The sequence below is a fragment of the Ochotona curzoniae genome, unplaced genomic scaffold (assembly GCF_017591425.1).
Source record: "Ochotona curzoniae isolate NIBS_2020 unplaced genomic scaffold, NIBS_Ocur_1.0 scaffold_3890, whole genome shotgun sequence".
Taxonomy (NCBI): domain Eukaryota; kingdom Metazoa; phylum Chordata; class Mammalia; order Lagomorpha; family Ochotonidae; genus Ochotona; species Ochotona curzoniae.
In genome coordinates, this window is record NW_024467115.1 from 20425105 (window position 1) to 20446657 (window position 21553).

The window sequence follows — 21553 nt, forward strand, 5'->3', positions numbered from 1 at the left end:
GGACTTATAGTGGGTTCCGGTTGAAATGCAGGTTTCCAGACCCATGTCCAAGGAACCAAACCCGTGGGCAGTTCGGGGAAAGCCTGGGAACAACTGTGCTGAGCAAGATGTTGAGACAGTTGCTGCCCCCATGCCAGTGTGAAAATCCCAGTGTGAAAAACCAGGTCAATGTAAAGTGCCTGCAACGGGCTTCTGGGACCAGCGCAGCCTCAGCTCAGCAGCCCCAAGTTGCAAGGGAAGCCTGCAGGTAGAGGCACAGAGCCTGGCCACTGGAGGGATGGTAAGAGGTTCCCAGCCTCTCATCTCCCTTCCATTAAGCTTCCTCTCTGGTTTCTTCGACTTTTATTTTTAATCTTCAGTGTCGTTTCAGCCTCTCTATTTCAGTTTACTGTTTTAGTTTTGGTTGCGGTTGGTGACTCACCAAAAGCACAAAGCATTCTTATCTGCAACTTGCGCTGTGCTGGAGGACTATTATCTGTGCAGTCGGGCTGTGGGAATCTCTTTTCGTGAATTGGGCACAATACTGCAAAGAAGGAAAACTTGATATTTAGTGCAGGGGCTACTGTCATGCATCAATCTACATCAAAAGATCAGAGGCTTCCGGCCCTCCCCCACTCACTGTCTGAAACCCTCACAAGCCTCAGACCACGCTTGGCCAAAGGAAATGTGCGGAAGTGTGTTTTTCACAGAAATTAACTCCTGCAGCCAAAGATGCACATCAGGTTGCCTTAGGTTCGTTTCCTCCTAAATGGCCGCGTTAGGCTTCTCCAGCCCTTGCTGGTTTTCTGTTCTGTTACAACTTTGGAAATTCGGTGATGGTTTTGCAGGTGGATTTGGGGAGAGGAGCCCATGGACTTTTTTGTGCTTTGTCTAAAAAAAAGAAAAAAGTGAAAGAGACAACAAAATCTGTGAAGAAAGAATGGGACTGCATTTTTATTTGTTGTCAATATGCCTGGATGAATGTGTGGCAAACGTTGCTGTGACTGTCACAAAGCAAATCACCATGTCACAAGAAATATTATTAAATTCTATAATTTCCTTTTTCTGAAAGTAGTTTCTCTGTATGGGAGCTGGAGGAAGAAAATTGCATTCAATATTCACCTTAACTGAAAAGCAGCTGAGAGCGGTGGCTGATATTCTATAAATAGCAAATCTGTGACCTCATTCCTATTCTCTCCCTGTCTAGCTGTTACCAGTTTCCAGTTGAATAGAAAATTGTCAATCATCTGGGCATACAGGCCAGCTTATTTGGATAACGCTGGCCCAGGCCTTGTTTTCCTTTAGTGATTCGGGTACCGCTGCCTCTTCTTAAGTGAAAGCAGTCTGTGTCAGTTGCTCTTGGCCAGCATCGCCCAGGTAATTGCAATTGTATGGAATTGGCTTAATGTGACCTTGAAAAACTGCTTAACCTTTTGGAGCCTCAGGTTATCCATCTGTAAAGCGAATATTGTAGCTGCTTCTCCCTCATTTCAATGGAATGCTTTGAGAATTGATTAGATAGTGTGCATAAAGCAAGTTGACCTCCTCAAGAAGGAATACAATGTATGATTTTATTTCTGGTCTCAAAGCTCTTCCTCCAGGCTTCTTTAGTACAACGTGGGCATTCTCTGCACTTTTGGACTGCCCAGAGAGGAAATTCGCACCATTCAAGGCAAAACAATCCACTCCAGTTTCTAAATGGTGGGGATTGTCTATCTATGAAGCACAAATTCAACAGATGGTTGCCAACCTTCCACTTGATTTTGTGGCTCTTTAAACTGTGTTCATTAAAACATCAACGTGCAGGCAACTCTGTGGGGATATGGAGGGATGTGCGAGTGACAGTTTGTGATGTAAACGAGACAGCCCATATAAGACACGAGTTTCTTATATGTCTGAATCGTAGCAGCAGTTGTTAAATTAAGGTGTAAAATAATGAACAGGGTGAGTCTATCAGTGATTAAAAGCGCTTCACTGGATTGCCATGTGTTTGCAGATCTACTGATGTCAACATCTTGGAACTTTGCTAATAAATATACTTTGCAGAATTTGAGCACACTCATGTTGGCGTGGTTTAACTAGATAGCTAGAATGGATGTATGTGAGTTGGCAGTTGCTGTACGTAAGTCTTTTTTCCTACTTGCCAATCAAAATGTTAGGATGTCCTAGGATGTACTTGCTTCATCTGGGACACGAAGGGGAACGACAGGACATGAATACATAGATAAAAACCTTTACATGAGATTTGTGGAGGAACCATAAAATTCCCATATGGCTTCATGCCAGAAGGGACACTCCGCCCTACCTCATAAAAGAGGCTTAGACAACTAGGGTGGGGGCTTTCTCTTTTGCCAAATACCTTGGCTGGGGGTGCTGCGTCAGGGCCCTTTCAACCCATCCCTCCCCTTACCTCCTTCCTTTGAGCAGTCCTCTGGCTCACTCATACATGTAAATATCTTTGGGTAGGGCAACCCACACTTACGTGTGCATGTCTGTCCACTTCTTCGCCTTTTGATCAGATTGTATGATGATGTTGTGCATGTTCTACGTGTTTATACTTAGAATGCTTGTGTTTGTATGAGGCAAGCACTTGGATAAAAATGCATGCACCCATGTTCACATTAATATTTTGTTTAATTTCATGTTCCTTTTTTTCAGAAGGCGGAACACAACCTGACCTACGATTTTGGGGAAACAGAGACCAAAGTCATCCTGTTTTTGTTTTACAGTCTTTATAGAGATGCCTTGTGCCATGACACTTTGCATTTTCTGCCGGCAATGCTTGTTTATTCTTCCTCACTTTCTTCCGTGGGCACGCAGACAAGCATTCACTATTTAGCTTGTGGAGTTTTCATTTATTTACCAAATACTTTGCTTTACTGAACATTTCGGCTATTTCCTTGAACCATTTTTTTTTTCCTAGAAATAAATGTGGTTCTTTAAGTGATTTATTTCTTTTTTTGTCACTGGAGAGCCAAAATAAAATTGACATTCTCAGAAAACAAAAGTACTATAGAACTCAAAAACATTTGCTCTGAAATAAAAATTTGTGTTTACTTAGAGTTCTGTTTCTGTTGAAAAACAAACATCACGGACCCTCAGAAAACGAAGAGAAGCCCCCTGCTGACACATTTTCTTGTTGATTGATGATGCTGTCTTCGCACAGCAGATTCAGAAATGGCTATCAGGGAACAAATGGGTTGAGCCTTATTCAATAAGATATGTTTTAAAAAAAGAAAGGAAAACTTAACATACAAAAAATTGCATTTGAAACTGGGTGAAACATAATCGTGTGAGTTCATTCCCTGAAAAATAAAGAAGATGGAGTTGTGCTTTGGAGTCATTTATATGACATCAACCTGATTTGAAGGGTACCAGGCCACACCGTAATGTGCCACATTATCTACTGAGTGATACACTTACACAGGAGCTCGGCCTCTTGTTTCCCACTGGATAGGCACCCTCCTGAGTCAGACAGAGCAAGCACTGGCCTGGGCTGAGAGGGCCACTGACACAGAGACCTGAGGCTAAGGACAGAGAAGGTTTGGACGCACTCAAAGCACACCAGGTGTAAGACATGGCACATATGCGCTCGGGTCATCCTCGGTTCCCTGATGTTCATCTTTATTGCACAGAGATGAGAACGGTACAGAGAAGCGAAGTCTTCAGCAAAAGATCACACAGTGAGGTCAGAACAGAGTGAGGCTTCACTGGGCCGCTCCAAAGTTCATGTCTTCACTCTAAAGTTGACACTACTTTTCTTTATTAAGATAACAAATAAATAAAGCCTTAAAAGAGGGACCCATTTTAGTGCAGAGATAAGTTATGAATTGTCATATCATTTTGTTCCCCACGTTCATGCACGCTATTCCTCCAAAAAGTCTTATTATTTTACGCTAATACCATCAGACCCACCTGTGATACAGTTTAACCTAATAAAAGGAGCAACTTTTGCTGCGGATAGAGTCCATAAACTTCCTTGAAGCAGATGTAAACTGTCTTGCATTTAGTTTTAACTTCTTTCTCCCATGAATAAAAATGTCCCACATATTTTCTGGAAGAATAGAGTTAGAGAGAAACGGGGATGCATAGTGGGAGAGCGAGAAAAAAGAGAGAGCTCTTGCATCTGCTGGTTCACTCTGTAGTGGCCAGAAGTGAGCCAGGACAAAGTCAGGGTCCAGAGTCTCATACAAGTCTCCCACATGGGTGGCAGGGGCCCAGCGTACTTGGGGCATCTGCCTCATCACAGGTGTCTTAGCAGCATGGGAAGTGGAATGCCCAGGAGTGGAACCAGTTCTCATGCAGGATGCAGGCAACATGGGTGCAGGCTTCCTGTGCAGCACAACACTGCCTCCTGCCCCAGCTGCCCCTGCCGAATTTTAACATTTTTTTATAATCATATCCATGTTTTCCTCTGTGGTCTCTTATTTCTCAAGATTCATTTTAGCATGGGAAGGACACGTAGCATTTAGTTTTTTTTTTTTTTTTTGGGTCTTCCCTCCTTCCTGCTCCCTCCTGATTTTGACTGTGTATATTATTTTTACTTCTCAGTCATACTTCAGCAGAATTGCACATAATAAGAAAATGAAGTAACCTAAGACTTTCCTAACCATTTATGAAAGACTAGAATTAGACTTTCATTACCTTAAGCAGAATGTGCTTGAAGATTAAGTTTATGGGAATCCTTTCTTTAGGCACTGGCAAGATTTTATACATATGTGACTCATTCTTGCTCTATTCTAGAACAGAACAAATTAGGGGAATTTGTCCTCTCAGTTCCTTCCAAGTCAATACCGAGAGCTCTCTTACGACTGGCACACTGTTGGACTGGCAGAGCATTGGCAGCAGACACTGAAAACCAGGAGGTCTGAAGCTTTCGTGTCACTAGCAGCTCACTCCCTAGCATGTTGCTGTACGTAGTAGTCAGCTCTGGCTGCTGCAGCAGAATGTCACCAACCTACAGCATAAATAACAGGAAACTTACATCTCACAGCTTCAGAAGCGAACAAGTCCAATATCAAGGCACATGGTAGATTGGGCTCCCCGATGAGGTCTTGCCTTCTAGCTGTGTCCTGTGTGACAGGCAAGGATGAGAAGGAAGCCTTTTGGCATTCATAAGGGCATTCGTCCCTGCATGATGGTCTCACCACCCCGAGCTCATCGAAACCTGATCATATCCCAATGGATTGACATCACACTGGGAATGGGGCATCAAGGCAGGAGTTTGGGAACAGGGCAGTGTCCAGCACACAGAGCTTGTCTGTGGTCTGTCTTGCCTTTCTGCTGTTGAGTGGAACCTTCTCATCCTCCAGTCTAAACCAAGGACTTGCTACATTCTTGCTATACATAATTGACTTGAACAAGCTCAATACTTTCACAGAAAAGGTCTATGAAAGATCAATGGCAACCAACCAACCCCCTTCAGTGAGATAATAAAATTGAGTTGTCTGATGTCCCCATCATCTGACCCTCAACCAATTCTCCTACCAGGTAACTAGCTTTTCCAAAGTGCTAAATGGTGAGCCTGTGTTCCCCTGAGCAACTATACCTCTGTAATTTCTTTCCTGGTGAAGTCTTTCCTTATACTACAAAATCAATGAGGGCAGAACTCATGTTTTTTAAGTTCAGACGCAGATTCTGAAAGCCAATTTTTTTTTTCAAGTGAGTCATAGCAGAAAGAAAATGACTGGAGAGTGAGTCCTCCAAGGCTTTTTTTTTCCCCCAAAGAGTGCCGAACATTTTCAAAACCATCATTGGGAGAAGGAACTGCTGCTGGAATTTGAGAAGCAGAATAAAATAAGGAATGCTATACATGTTTTGAATGAGCATTTCAGGAAACTTGAGCCTTCTCTGCATAACTTTTAGGTTTTCTAATGCTTACCTCTTTAAATAAACCATTGAAGTTTAAGATGAAATTATTGTTAACATTTTTAGTGACTGGTTTTCAATCTCTATTTTCCATCTTGGAACCGAATGAGCAAATTACTAAAACTTCCAGTTGTCTTGCACACTTCTGCTTGGACAGAGTAAACAGAGACGTTTCTTGGAAGATGTGTGGCAAAAGAAGGAAAAGAGGTAGTGGCTTCAAAGAAAACTATGGTCAAGAGAAGATTTATAATCAGACTAGATTTAAATCAGATGATCTCGGTCTCCTTCCTTCCTCAGTGCTTATGCACAGATCAGTTCTTGTTGGCAAGTGTGCTTATGAGTCTGCTGTTTAGCAGGTCCAGCGATGCAAGGTCAACTTCTGCTTATTTATATACATGGGGTAGTATTTTCAATTTATGCAAATGATTCAGAGTATGAATACTAGCCTCAAGATGCCTTTTAAAGGATCAGAAACCACTATAGGAGAGACTCAGTGGTAAGAAACCAACAGTATAATATGGTAAATTCCTCTTACAAAGAGATGGGCAAACCACAAGGAAAACAATAATATGTTGATTTTTACTTACTGCTTTCAGCAAGTTTTTAAAATTTGCTTATTACATGCTCCAGGAAAGCCCTAGGTTCCTGTTCTAGCCAGCAAAGTTGGGGAACCACAGCACATAACCTGTGCAGAGAAGCAGTTGATATGTTTTCTAAATCTGAGATAATTTCTAGTCAGATTCCCCACAGGGGGAAGACATGGTGATCTAGAATCAGCCCCTGAAGTTGTGAGCTGATATATGAGAATCAAATATTCCCAGGACTCAAGGTTGTCTAAACAGTAACTTCTCCCAAGAGTGTGCTGTTAGAAAGGCAGGTATTTTTAATTTAGAAACTTTTCTGTTTCAAAGGTGGTATTTGTGTATTTTCTTTTGCAGAAACCCAGAAAAAGAGGGAGAGAACAGAGATATGGGCCCAAAGGGAACAGCCATTCCTTTGTGATAGGTGTTCTTGTTAAAGGGAACTTGATTTTCCCTACGTTGGGTTCATCGTTTCTTCTTTGTCACTGTGACCAGGCCATGAGAGTTAGTAACAAGGGTAATGACCTGAGTCCTTTCCTTATTTTTGTCTTTGGTAAATAAGTACATGTTTGCTTGAAGTTGATTGTATCTTAACATGAACAGGTGAAATCAAGTTTTGTAGTCTAAGATTCTGTGTTGTCCGGTGTAGCTGTAACAGTTATCCTTCAGCACCAGTGTCGTATGACAGCTTCTCCTTCATCTTCTGTGCAAAGTAAATTTGTGCTGAGTCTCAGCAAAGGGGGTGCGTGCTTGAATTTCTGCCAAGACGATAAATAATAAAAAGTTTGATTTAAAGTAGGAAGTTCCGAGATTTCCATATCCACTTTTAAAGGGTGAGCTATAAAAAAATAATAATAATAAAAAAACTTTAAAAAGGGTGTGCTATAAAAGGATCTGCCAACAAATATGCATGTTGATCATGGAAACGCAGAAGTCCACGCCTGCCCTGACCTCACCAACTCGCAGTGTTAATCACAAATATTCTCTGGGTAGAGAGTCATGAGCAGATCCTACCAAACTGTCCCTATTTGTAATAAATTAGATCTTTTACCAACACACAGGTACCGGTACGAATTACAGCAGAAATGCATCTCTGGCTTGGCAGAGAGCTCAAGGTGGCTGAAATTCAGCAAGCATCCAAATACACAGGGAGACTTAAGCAACATTTTTCAAATTCCAGAAAAAATCCTTGCAAGGAGGGGACTAGAGGACCAAGCTAGCAGAGTGAGATTTGTATTGGGGGCGGGGAGGGAGAGGGGAAGAGAATGGACAGCTTTTTCTACCCTTCTTTTAGAGCAAAAAAAAAAAAAAAAAAAAAAAAGAGCAGCCAGCATCAACTAGATGAGGATCAACATGGGGTGAGGGTGGAGGGGCTAGCAACTGCTGAGACAGTCAATAGGCAGATTGTTCATCACACATTGCCAGAAGATTAGCTGAGCAAATGCACAGACAATGCTGATTAGTGACTTGAAATGCATCAGTTCTTACTGGGGAGAACAAAGACGGTCCAGATCACCGCCCTACAGCCTAACTGCAAGAATGGAACCCGCTTGGGCTCCACACAATGTTGAGAGCTGAAAAATGTGGGCCACGACAATGTGTCTCTATGTTTGCATTCACTGAGTGCCTCTCATCTCTAGACCCGTCTCAAGAGATACACATCTTATTTCTCCCAGGTCCTCTAGGGACGGGAGTCTTATGATCACACCCTGGCATGTTGCAGTCTCATGGGAGTTGTGTTTTTCTTTTCACTTCAATTGAGACGGCAGATATCAATGAATTGTCACAATCTGGCCTTTCTTTTTCCCCACTGACCTTGCAAATATAGGCAATCATACTGGGAGAAAGGATTTCAGATTCCTCTGAGGTTTTATTATTAGCTTACATGCAAAACTCTCACTGAATATTTTAAAGCAATGAAATAAAGTGGAAAAGAGTTACCTTTCATCCTTTCTATGAATATTTTTCAGACAAAGCCTGCGTGGGTTTTTTCTTTTTAATCTTGATCCCCCTTCTTTTCATGAGTCAGGAGACCGCCACCGCTTTGATTCTGCCACTCTGCTTAGAGCTTTCTCTTGAGCACCCAGGAAATCGGAGATGACCTTGGGCCGGTGCTCATTCCAAAATCCTAGAAATTTTCATTAGAAATTCTTTATTCGATATTACCATCCCCACCAAAGGCAGCCTTCTCGTTTAATTGATATGATAAGTAGGTATAATAATAGCACCCCCTTTATGTTTTCTTTACATATGTAAGAATAATCTTAGTATTATTTATAGATTTGTGTTACTTTTTATTAGAAGGCTTTTCTGTTCCCTAGATAAAAGAGCTTTCCTTTAGTCATAATGCTCTTAATAGGATTCATCTAGAAGAAAAGCACCATAAAGCTGATGTGTCTTTCCCAATCCTCACTGACATTTTGTATCTTTCCGGGCTTGCAGTTTCCCCTCTATTTCTCTTTGTTCTTTTTCTTCTTTCTTTTTTTTCTTAAACACTTACCCCGTCTTTATCATTTAGACAACACCTGATTAATTTATAGGACTGTTTTCTGAATAAAGAAAATAATTTTAAAAAACTTTAAAATATTTTATAGGAGCATAGAAATCTATATTTTCATCTAACCATAAAATCATTAAGATGCGAAAGTGTTAGGAGGCAGCTATGTGCAGTATATTGACAAGATAATAGATTGTTAACTAGAACATAGAGGAACAAATAAGTGAGTGCTTTAGAAAGCACACAAAACCCACAAATGAGAGTGGCTCACCCACACAGCTAAATGGTATTAAATACAGATAGAAGATAAATCCCTATCAAATTGACAAATTAGTAACAGATAAATTGCATCCCATGTCAGTAAAAACTATGGAGAGAAAAGGAATAGCACAATGTAATATTGCCTTGCTTAAGTCAACTTGTGAGCCTGGTGCTGTGGTGCAGCCAGTTACACCACCACCTGGGACGCTCCGTTCCTCATCAAAGTGCTTGGGGTTCAGTCTTGCCTCTGCTTCTGTCCAGCTTCTTGCTAATCCACATACGTGGAAGCAACAGAAAATGTTCTGGGTGCTTGGGTTCCTGCCCGCTCCATGCGAGGCCCGGATGGCACTGCTGGCTTTGTCCCGGCCAGCTCAAGCTGCTGCAGGCATTTGGGAAATCAATCAGCCATGGAAGATCTGTGTCCATTCTCACGTCACTCTTTCAAACCCATCAATCAGTCATGTTTAAAACTGTGGAATTATGTTCTGTTACTCATCCAAAACATTGCCAGAAATGTATAGCAGAGAAAACTCAGATGAAAGTGCAAATATCTTTCATGAATGTTTATGGAGAAAATGTATAACTGATATTCCAATCGCATCATGGAATACTACACAGACATTAACAAAATTGTTATACTGACATGAAATACGTGTACAATATGTTAAAGCTCAGAATGAGAAAGGTGAGTTTCAAAACACAGATGTACAATGACTTTTTAGATATAAAATGCAAGGAAGCCTACATGTGTGTAAAAAGTGCAGCCAAAAATTAGGAACTATGAAAGAATACCTTCTCTTCTGTGAACTCTGAGGAAAGAGAACTTCAGCAAGGAAAGATGAAGAGGGGATTTAAAAAATTGTTCTAAATTTTATACTTATGCTTTATTTTGGTAATACAGGCCAAAATAGAAAGAATACTTTCATGTATGTAGCTTAGTTCAAATTAAGCTAAAAGGAATGTTAGCTCATAGGGATCTACAGAAAATACACATAAAGGAATGAACAAATCAGAGCATTGTGTCACTTGCTAGTAGTGTAATACATCAAGTTAGTTCTATGTTAACCTGTCGTTTAAGAAACTGGTTGCTGGGCCCAGCACAATGGCTCAGAGGTTAAATCCTGGCTTTGCATGTGTCAGGATCCCATATGGAGGCTGGTTTGTGTCCTGGCTGCTCCACTTCCCATCCAGCTCCCTGCTTGTGACCTGGGAAAGCAGTTAAGGAGGCCGAGAGCCTGGGACCCTGCACCTGTGTGGGATACCCAGACGTTGTTCCTGGCTCCTGGCTTTGGATAGGCTCAGCTCTGGCCTTTGCGGTCACTTGGGGAGTGAACCAGTGGATGGGAGATCGTTCTATCTCCTTTTCTGTGTAAATCTTCCTTTCCAATAACAAGAAGATCATTTTTTTTTAAAAGAAAATTGCTTCCCAAATAGACTGACATATGGGGAGCTAAGCATAACACGTAGGTTATGCTGTGTGTGATTTTATCTGTGTGTAATTCCTCCTGAGTGAGTTAATCCCTGCATCCAGCTCAGCTGAGTCACAACAGAAGCACGAAACGCATGCACACATCTCTGAGATCTACCATCCCTCTCTGCCGACTGCATGGAGTGTGAGTCATATCCGTGACAGCTGTTGTTACAACTTTCTAGCTGATGCCATATATCCCTTCTTGTAAACCATTGTAACTCCAAAGTGGGACTCCTAATATTCACTTCCACAAGCAAACCAAGATCTTCTCAAGCTAGAATGCCTATAGTATGTATTCAATAACTGATTAATATGTGTAAAATCACGCACTCCTTTTATTAGGGTCCTATATTTTATATCCCTATATACTTATATATGTTTATAGGTAAATGTTTATATTTATATGTTTATATTTTCTATAATGCATTATTGAGAAACTGAGTTCTATGCTTTAACTGAACTTTTTTTTGTAAACTGATTTTTCTTGGCACGATTGTACATAACTTGTTGATTTCAGGAATACTTTAATATTACGTTTTTGTTCCTCAGATATGACAGATTGGTGAACTGTGTGGTGCCTGATATTCTGTTGGGACAGTCAGTGTATTTGTTGGGCCCAGTCTATCCATGTAAGAGAATGCACAAAGTGCTTTTGTTAGAGCCTATCTTTTCAAGGATGTTTGTATATCAGCAGCCTTGAAAATTAGAGGGATTTTGTCCCTCTCAAACAAAGGATGGATTTATTTATAGCCTCCGATGATAGAGGAAGTATTTCTTCTGCAGAGCACACAGCCGAGATGCTTGTAGTCCACTACGGAGGATTGGTTGCTTAAGCACTGCCTTGCTGTGCTCGGATGCCATTCACTCTGTGTTCAGGTGACACATTACCTTTGTCGTATAAGATTGTGGGACTTGAAGCTTGGGGAACTAGTGCAAAAGTAATAACTCTTTGCCTACTACTGTTGCCCTGAGTAATAAATTTTGCTTTTGACTTATGGATTTCATGTCTCTTGTCAGAATGATGAAACTGTTGCAGACTAATAGGATAATTTGCAAATAGAGTAGAATTTTACAACCCGTGTTGCTTATAAGCAATGTAGGAGTGCCATCATGTTACAAGTATCTTTAGAAAACCATTGGTCAGTACTGCTTAGCATCTTGTTGAAAAGATAGCAATCGCAAAATATACTGTCTCTTTTTAACTTTAAGGATGATCTATCCAATAAAACTAGCAAAACGGTTGTGTTAAACTAAATATCATCTTCAGGGGTCTAAAACAGGTGCTGCATAGGTCTAGTTTTGATTTTATGTCATTGAAGAGCTCTGTATTCATATCATCCTAAATAAGAATTATTGACATCAAATATTTTTATATCTAATTGATTGCCTTTGAAATTCTTAGAAATATACTCATTGAAATATCAATAATCCTGTTGCACTGTCATTGATTTGAGCCATTGATACATATTCAATCTGTATGCTTTGTATAGGAAAAAGTAAATCTGTACTTTCTGTGCTTTCAGACTATGCATTGAGTACGAAAGACAAAGGTAATGCAGGCCTTATGTACATCAGGAAGAGCAACAGGAACACATTAGGACAGTCACAGATTCTGGGAGAGGAGCAGATGAAGCTTTCAGCAAGACAGAGGAAAAGTTAGTGGACTAGCAGGAAGCAAACTGAGAAAGAGAAGTGGGAACTAGTTTCCTGACATAAAAGATCATGATTGGCTAAGCACACAGTGCCAAAGCAGTCATTTTAACAATTAGAGCATTTCTATAATGCATTTCATAATTTACATATTTCATAATCTTTGATATTTGACAATCATTTTAAGGTGGCTTAGTAATACCTGTAGATTTCTTGTTGCATTTTCTGATAAGATCAAAGGAAGTCCAGAAATATTATTGCACCATATTAATGTGCCCATATTAATATGATTATGGCATACAAATGTGGTCTTTGACCATAGCCTGTAGAGTTTTGTGAACAATATTTGTGTTACCATAATTTTTTTAAGATTTATTTTTATTATTTTTTATTGGAAAGGCGGATATACAGAGGAGAGACAGAGAGGAAGATCTTCTGTCCAATGATTCACTCCCCAAGTGAGCGCAACGGTCGATACTATGCCAATCCGAAGCCAGGAACCTCTTCTGGGTCTCCCACGCGGGTGCAGGGTCCCAAAGCTTTGGTCCTCAACTGCTTTCCCGGGCCACAGGCAGGGAGCTGGATGGGAAGCGGGGCTGCCAGGATAGAACCGGCACCCATATGGGATCCCGGGCGTGCAAGGCGAGGACCTTAATCACTGCGCCACCACGCCGGGCCCTACTATAATTTTTATATCCATGTCTCTGTGTGTCTGTCATCTATATCTATCTATCATCTATCTATCTATCTATCTATCTATCTATCTATCTATCTATCTATCTATCTATCTATCATTTATTGATATATCTCTATACTTGCTAAATAATAGATGACTTCTTTTGCTAGGCTTATGCTTCGAATTTGACCCATTGTTACATTTAATTCTCAGAAAATTCCTGAGACGGAGATTGGCTCCATTTTATGGATAAGGAAAGAGAGAGTAAGCTGAGTTTCCTGAGTGGGGCATGACTACCAAGTTAGTAATTGCAATAGGAGTGTGGAGATCTGTGGATTTACATCTCTCCCTTGTCCACACACAAAAGTATTCTGTCAACTGCACTGTCCCTTTGGTAGCACATGATTGCCCCACCTCCCAGATGGGGTGAGTCTTCTCCACCTCCCAGCGCAGTGATTCCTTCTGATTGTGGAAGGATGCTGGTGACAATGTCAAAACCAGTTTCTCAGAGAAAGCAACACTTGAACATGAGATTGATCATTCTTTCTCATCTTCATGATGATGATGAATGTCTGTTATTTTTGTTTATATTTATTAGCGTGATTGCATATTTTTTGAAGCTTTGACAAAACTGATGCAGACACATATGGTGAAGCTGCCACGCGGTTCACCTGAGGAAACATTAGCCATCACATCCAATTTTAGTAACTTCCCCCACTTTGGTTAATGCTAGTAATTTATTTTAAAATCTAGAGCAGGTAGTTTTATAACTACCTGTTTTTTTACATTATTTTCTTTTTTATCTTATTTTTTAAAAATGATCTTACTTAGTTGATTAGGGTACAAAGGGTTAAGGGCTACAGAAAAGTGGGTAATGCCATTGTTTCCACACTAATATCATTTTTCCCCCTGCATCTGGGGTCAGGGGAGAAACAAAGGGAGAAGCCCCACCCAACCTCCCACCCATCCCGTCTCCAATGTGGAGCATGATCCGAGGGTCCTGCTCAAGAAGTTTTAGTAGTTCAACAGGTCTCAATTACTGCCAATCTCACCGTTCCAAGCACGATGAATCTATTCAGAATTCACTGCCTGACATAGTCTTTTCATGGTTGGGGTTCTGAGAGCAACAGTTCAGTCTCCCAAGGAACTTCGTTGAGGTGATCCCAGACCTGATTCTTGTGTGTGCTTGCCAGTACAGGGTTCAGCACAGTCCGTCACCCCAATCAGCTTATGCACATTTTGGTCTTTTCAATTACTGGGTCAGTTCTGTTTCCAGCCTTGTCTTCCACATGAACCAATGGGTGTTGTAGTCCAGCCTGATCCTGTCCACTTCATATTCAGCCCTCACACAAACCAGTGGGAGCTGCAGCCTAGTTGGGATGACTCCCCATAACCCCCACCAGGCCTGCCCCCTACCCTGGTTCCATGCATGCCAGTATGTACTGCAGACTTGTTCAGTCTCTCCCACATCCCATTTAGTTCTTGAACATGTCAATGGGCATTGAAGCCTAGTTCAACCCAACCCACCCTACTATGCAGTCCACACACATACTGATGGGTGCCTTTCTGTCTAGCTACCCTGTCCTTGTCCTGGTTCTCGTGCTCTCCAGTGGGAGTGGTAGCCCAAAAGGGAGGTGCCCACTATTTCCCTACTGAGCCACTCCCACTCCTGGATTATGCACTTTCCAAGTAGTTCTGGAGTTTAACTTGACCGAATTAGCCCCCAGTGTCAGCCTCTGCCAACTGATGGCTGCAGCAAAACCCAACCAAACCTCACCCACTCTAATTATTGCTTACACCAGTTGGAACAGTCGGCCCAACCTGGCCCTTGCCTGATCTAGCTCACAGGAGGCCCACAGGTGTTATAGCCCTGCCTGGTCTGGTCTGCCCCTATTCCAACTCACGCTCTCCAGTGGGAGTGGTTGTCCAGCAGGGGAGCCCACATTCCCCCGGCCGGTTTTTGCATTATTTTCAATCACACATAAATGAAGTGAGAGTGAAATGTTTTGCATGAAGTCACACATCAAGGAAATACAGCACATAAGGCTCTTAACTAGCTTAGCTATCCAATGTTAGATGATCAAGACATGAAGTCACTCATTTCACGGAGCAAGATTGGCTCTTCACTGGCAGATTAACCAGTGCCTGCTGACTAGAAGTCTAAAATAGATCTATCTGCCTGTAGCTGCTGTGTCCCTCAAATGTCTTTTTTTTTCACTCCCTCTAATGTTTAAAATATTTTACACTTTTGCTTTGATATCATTTTTTTGGTCTGTCAACTCTGGGAGTGTGTTATTGTAGACTTAAGCTGATGAGAAAGCTTTGTCATAAATCTACAAACTTTGTAACTTGAATGTGGACTGTATTGAAAACATTAACTCATGTGAGTATAAAATGAGCTGATTTATATATTAAAGGAAAAAGTTATCAAAAGCTAGTATCCTTTCTCTGGAATTGATGTAATTTCCTGCATTGGACTATGAATTATTTGCCAAGAACTGGTTTGAATGACTATGGATATATAACAGTTTTTTCCTGGCTTAAAACATGTATCATTTCTAAATATGTAAATTATGTGTTGGCTTAATATAGATTTGACATTACTTTAATATAAATATAAATCAGGCAAATTTTATATTGCAGAGAAATAACTTTTGAATTACTTGAGTAATAGTCCTCATTATTAGAACTCAGGGCAATAGAGCCAATGATATGTCAGAAAAAAACTAAATAACAGTGACCTGCGCATGGTAAGTCCAGTCCATTTATAGTCATGGACCCATAAACACTCATTAAAAAATTGATAAACTGGTGACTTTCTTTGATACTGAAATTCCATTAAACCGCTATAATATGATTAGCTAAACAAACTAGGTTAATTAGTAGGAACTGAAAGTATCAAGAGCTATGTTGATAGTGAAATGCTCATTGAGTTTTTAGTTGGGCTGTAACTGGTGAATGCACTGCAGATTTCATAGAGAAGATTCATCGTATTCATTATTACTTTCTCAGTTTTGGTACTTGACAAAACGGGAATTTATGTTTAAGTATTATATATTTAGATATAGAAAATGGTATTATAATACATATGATATGTCTTATTATTCTAAACTAGCATTTACTTTCTTTTCCTATACCACACATTTCCGTATGGAATGAGGGAGTCTTAATCATCATGTTAACCAACTTCACTACAACATCTACTCCTTAAACCCTTTCTGATGAACATGTTATAACCTATAAGTTTTGATTGTTATTGACTTTTAGTTTTTTTTTTAGGTAATTATGTTATTTTTGCATGTTCTTAACTAGAAGACAAGAAGATGCGCCCAATAATTTGAGTAGTGTTTGACTTAGTTCAGAGTTGCTTTTAGTTCTCAGTCTTCATTGGAAAGTGGACAGTTGCCATCTGAAGACATAATTAATCCAGATCTGCATTATTGCTTAATGCAAAGAACCTCTAATGGAAATCTTTCTGACTTTTGTATTTGTCAAATATGCCTGTCCTTTTTGTAGGAATCATCTGTCAGGAGACTGATTGCATAGCTGACTTTTGGGACTTCAGAGAACACAAATGTGAGAACTGTAACATAAGTTAAAGGAAGGGTTGTGATCACCATTGGAATATGTTTCCAATCCAGGAGCTTCCAAGCTAAAACAAATAGCAGATTCCATCTTTAGTTCAAAGAATATGTAAATTTAGGAAAAAAGTAACACCCAAATTACTTAATTCTTTTCTAACTTATTAGTTATATTCATCAGAAATATGTAGGTATGCAAACATGCTATTCATCACTCCAGTGTTTAAATTGGCTCTGTTTTTAATACCAGTGTATAGTTTTCTATGTATCCCTTGGCCACTGAGATAGATAAAGTCTCCCAACACTCCCCATAGCCTAATTCTTGGAACCTATACATATTCTTTATCACATGTCAAGGGAAAGCTAATGTTGTCAAGGAACTAAAGGTTGCTAATTGGCTGATTCTGAGATGAACAAATCCCCTGGGCTATCTTGTTGAGCCCAATGTAGTCACATAGGCTTTAGAAGTGAAACAGGGAGACAAATACTCCAGAGAAGGAGGTGTGAGGATGGAGTGGACATGAGAGTGATGAGTACATTGGCCTTGGAGAAAGGTGGAGGCCATGAACCAATGACTATGGTCAGCTTTGAAAACTGGAAAATGAGAGGAGCTGGATTTACTCTGGTGACTCCAGAGGAATCTCAACCCTGTTGGCATGCTGATTTGAAACCATATATTTCATTTCTGATGCATAGAATTGTGATTTAGTAACTTTGTGTCATTTAAACTAACTTTGACATTAAGTATAGGAACAAATATTGCTTAGTGACATGTTAATTGCTGTTCTTTAAATCCTGTCATTTGTTCATTGGTTATTTTGTTAACTTGGAGCCTCTTGTAAAGTATGGATTAGACCTTGTGTAAATGGAAGCTGGATGATACACAGAAGTGGGCACAAAGGCCAACATTGGGATGTAGCAACTTAGTTAACTGCCTGCAACAGTGGCATCCCACAGGGATGGCTGCTCTGCTTTCCGTCTCATTCCCTGCTAATTAGCTGGAAAAGGAGGCAGCTGATGGTCCCTGGCTTCAACCTGGTCCAGCCTCAGACATTGCAGGCATCTGGAAGTGAACCAGTTGTTACAATATTTCATTTTTTTTGTTTCTCTCTCTCTCTCTCAACTCTGACTAAACTATATAGATACATCTTGGACCCAGTCTGATGGTTCAGCAGCTAAATTCTCACCTTGTAGGTACAGGAATCCTGTGTGTGCATCTGTTCACATCCCAGCTGCTTCACTTCCCTTTCAGCTCCCTGCTTATGGCCTGGGAAAGCAGCAGAGGGATGGCCCAAGCCCTTGGGACTCTGCCCCCACGTGGGAGACCCGGGAGAAGCTTCTGGCACCTGATTTTGGATCAGCTCAGCTGTGGCCATTTAGGCCATTTGAGATGTGAACCAGTGGATTGAAGAGAGTGTTCTCTGCCTCTCCTTCTCTTTGTAAGGCTGCATTCTTCCCAAAATAAATTATATAAAAGCATGTTCTCTTTACTGTGGACTTATTTAAAAAAATAGACATATCTTAAACAAAAAGAAAGTGGGCATGAAGACAGCAGTTACTCTTATTATAGTTTCCACGAAGTCATAAGTGAATTATTAGCCATGCATTGAATTTACTAGGGAGTCAATGGGAACATAAAAAGCAATATTAGGGCCCCACACGGTAGTCTAGTGACCAAAGTCCTCATCTTGCACATGCCAATGTCCCATATGGGTGCTGGTTCATGTCCCGGTGACCGTGCTTCCCGCCCAGCTACTTGCTTGTGACCTAAGAAACCAGTTAAGGATGACCCAAAGCCTTGGGACCCTGCAGCCATCTAGGAGACCCAGAAAAAGCTCTTGGTTCCTGGGTTTGGATTGGCTCAGCTTGGGTTGGCTTCAGCTTCAGATTGGCTTCCATGGAAGCCAATGGAAAATCATCCTCTCTGCCTTTCCTCCTCTCTGTATATCTGACTTTCCAATAAAAAATAAATAATAAAAAAATCTTCTTGTTTAAAAAAAAAAGCAGAATTAAAGATAGCAATTGAACCCCTTACAAACATCACCATTAAGGGTTAACAAAAGTTTGTTGAAGATACACAACCTTAAAAGAACTAAAAGGAAGTTAATTTGCTGAGAATATGAGAAAATATACAAAACATAGTTGGACAATTGCTGCCTGTTGTTCGTGGCCTGACATTGAAACTGCTCACAGTCATCTTTACCCAAGTGCTCCGAGTGGGAGCCCCTCTATGTAAATGTCATCTGCGTTGGGAGGAGTTCTAAGAAGGAGTCCAGCTGGAATGGGATTCAGAGATATTCCTTGTGTTTTGAACTGAAAGATGACGTAAAGGCCTACCGTTACACATTATCACTATTGTGTTATTGTTGACAGAACCTGATCAGAGCCTTACTAAGTAAACAAATCAAGTTAGGGGGAATTCATATTTCATTTTAAAAGATGCTGTGAAATTTGCTTATGGGCAGAAAAAATAGACACAGAGAAGGTTGTGGTTCACTTTGCAAATGACAATACTGACCGGAGGTGAACTGGGGTCAAAGATGAGCGCCAGGAACTCCAGTACTCCAGCTATTCCAATGAGAGGCAGAGATGAGCCAACGGTATGTTCTAGCATCTGTATCAACAGGAGTTTGAAGTCAGAAGCAGAGCAGGGTTTCACGCCTACGTATTCTTATATAGGATGTAGACATCATTACTTGTGTCTTAACAGTTAAGTGAAGCAGTTGCCTCCAGGTTTATCATTTTAAATTATTTGTAAACTGATGAATCACCCTATTTGTGTACATAATAAGCACATATTTATACAGCAGATACATTTATAGTTTAGACACATATATTCACGAGTATATAGTTACAAAATATATTTTTCTTTGCAAGTTTAGATATACAAGACAGAAACTCAAAAACTTCCTGGGAAAAATTAATAGGAAGTTTAGGGTCTGGTATGTGGCACAGCTGAAAAAGCAGCTGCCTGTGACACTGGCAACCGCCATCAGAGCACAAGTTCCAGTCCTAGCTGCTCTTCTTCCTGTCCAACTCCCTGCAAATGTGCCTGGGACAGCGGCAGGAGATGGCCCACGGTCTTGGGTCCCGGATCCATATGGGAGACCAATGGAATTCCTGGCTCTTGACCTCAGCCTGGCTCAACTCTGTCTGTTGTTTGGAGATTGAATTTGCAAATCAATTAATTGTTTCTCAGACCCTGCATGGTAGCCTAGCAGCTAAAGTTCTCATTTCACAAGTGCCAGGATCCCATATGGATATCAGTTCTAATCCAGGTGGCCCTGCTTCCCATCCAGCTTCCTGCCTGTGGCCTGGAAAAGCAGTCAAGGAAGGCCCAAAGCTTTGGGACTCTGCACCCATGTGGGAGACCAGGAGGAGGATCCTGGCTCCTGGCTTTGGATTGGCTCAGTTCCAGCTGTTATGGCCATTTGGGGAGTGAATCAATGCATGTAAGATCTTCCTCTTTGTCTCTCCTCCTCTTTGTATATCTGACTTTCCAATAATTTTTTAAAAATCTTAAAAAAAATTGTTTTTCATCTGTCTCTTTCTCACTTTATTGATACGCATTTAAAATAAATAAATCTTGTTTCTAAAGGAGAGTTTATCTTGACAGAAAAAGGTCAAGATTTATACAAGATTGTTTTCTAACATGTATTTTCCAAGAACTTTTTGAAGATTCCTTACATGAATTTATATCATTTTTGCACCAAAAATTAACTTATCTTTTAATTTCCTTTTCCACAGGCTTTCTAAACCCTTGTATATCTATGTAAAGATTGAGACTTTTAATCTCATTCTTTGAATGTAATTGTGCATTTCTAGACATAATCATTATGCCTAAAGCAGTATCTGTTATCCATGGTTTGCTTTGTGTGGTTGTTGGTATCCAATATGAATCATATTTGAAAAGCATTCAGTGGAAGATCTTAGAAATAAGCAATTCACAAGTTTAGATTGTTTGTTGTTCTGATGAAATCTCAGGCCACCTCTCCCAGAAAGGGGTTTGTTCCCTTGTCCGGTGACTCCACACTGTGCATGGTACGAGCCTGTCTGTCACTTAGTGGTCCTGCAGGTTCCACAGGGACTGTGGTCAGGTAAGACTGTTGAGCTTGACCGTGGCCACCAGGTATATCAGCAGTGCTGCAGATGTGTGCTGCAGATGTGCCAAAAGGAAACCATGGTGCTGGTGAAAAGGTGAAAGTTCTTGATGTAATACAGAAAGAAAAAAACCTTGTGCTGAGATTTAGGGTAAGAGTGAAACTACAAATGTAGGCCTGGTTTGGTTGTATCTAGTTTCCACTATTCACTAAATTCTTGTTAATGTGGATAAAAGTAAGCTACTATATATTAAGCTGACATTTACATTTCAGTAAACTCAAAAATTTCCTTAAAAGTAGACAATCCCTCTTTATCACTGGGTATAGCTGTCTCTTTGTGACACATTAATTAAAATCTTTAAAGATAACCTTTGTTATGAACAATAAAGTAATATACAATTTTACAGCTACTTTTTCTGTAAGCATATATTTTGTACATATTTGTACTTTCTAAAAGATTTATCTATTGTTATTCAAAAGGCAGAGTTACAGAGAGATGGAAAACTAGAGATCTTCTAACCACTAGCTTACTCTCCAGATGGCCACAATGTCCGGGGGTGGGGGGTGAGGAGTCAAGCAGCTGGCTCTCCCATGTGGCTGTAGGAGCCCAAATACTTGAGCCATCTTTTTTTGCTTTCCCAGGCACTTTAGCAGGGAACTGGCTGGATGGAGAGTGGAGCTGTTGAAACTCAAAACAGTACTCATATTGGATGCTTAACCCACTGTGCCACAGTAGAAGCCCTAATCCAATTGCAATCTTAAATTTAGAAAGTATAAATTAAATTGATGCATTAAGCCTTCATGATTCAGAAACATTATCAGAATATACAATATTCACAAGTCATTTAGTTATTTTCATTTAGCTAAATACATTTTCATATATGTTTAC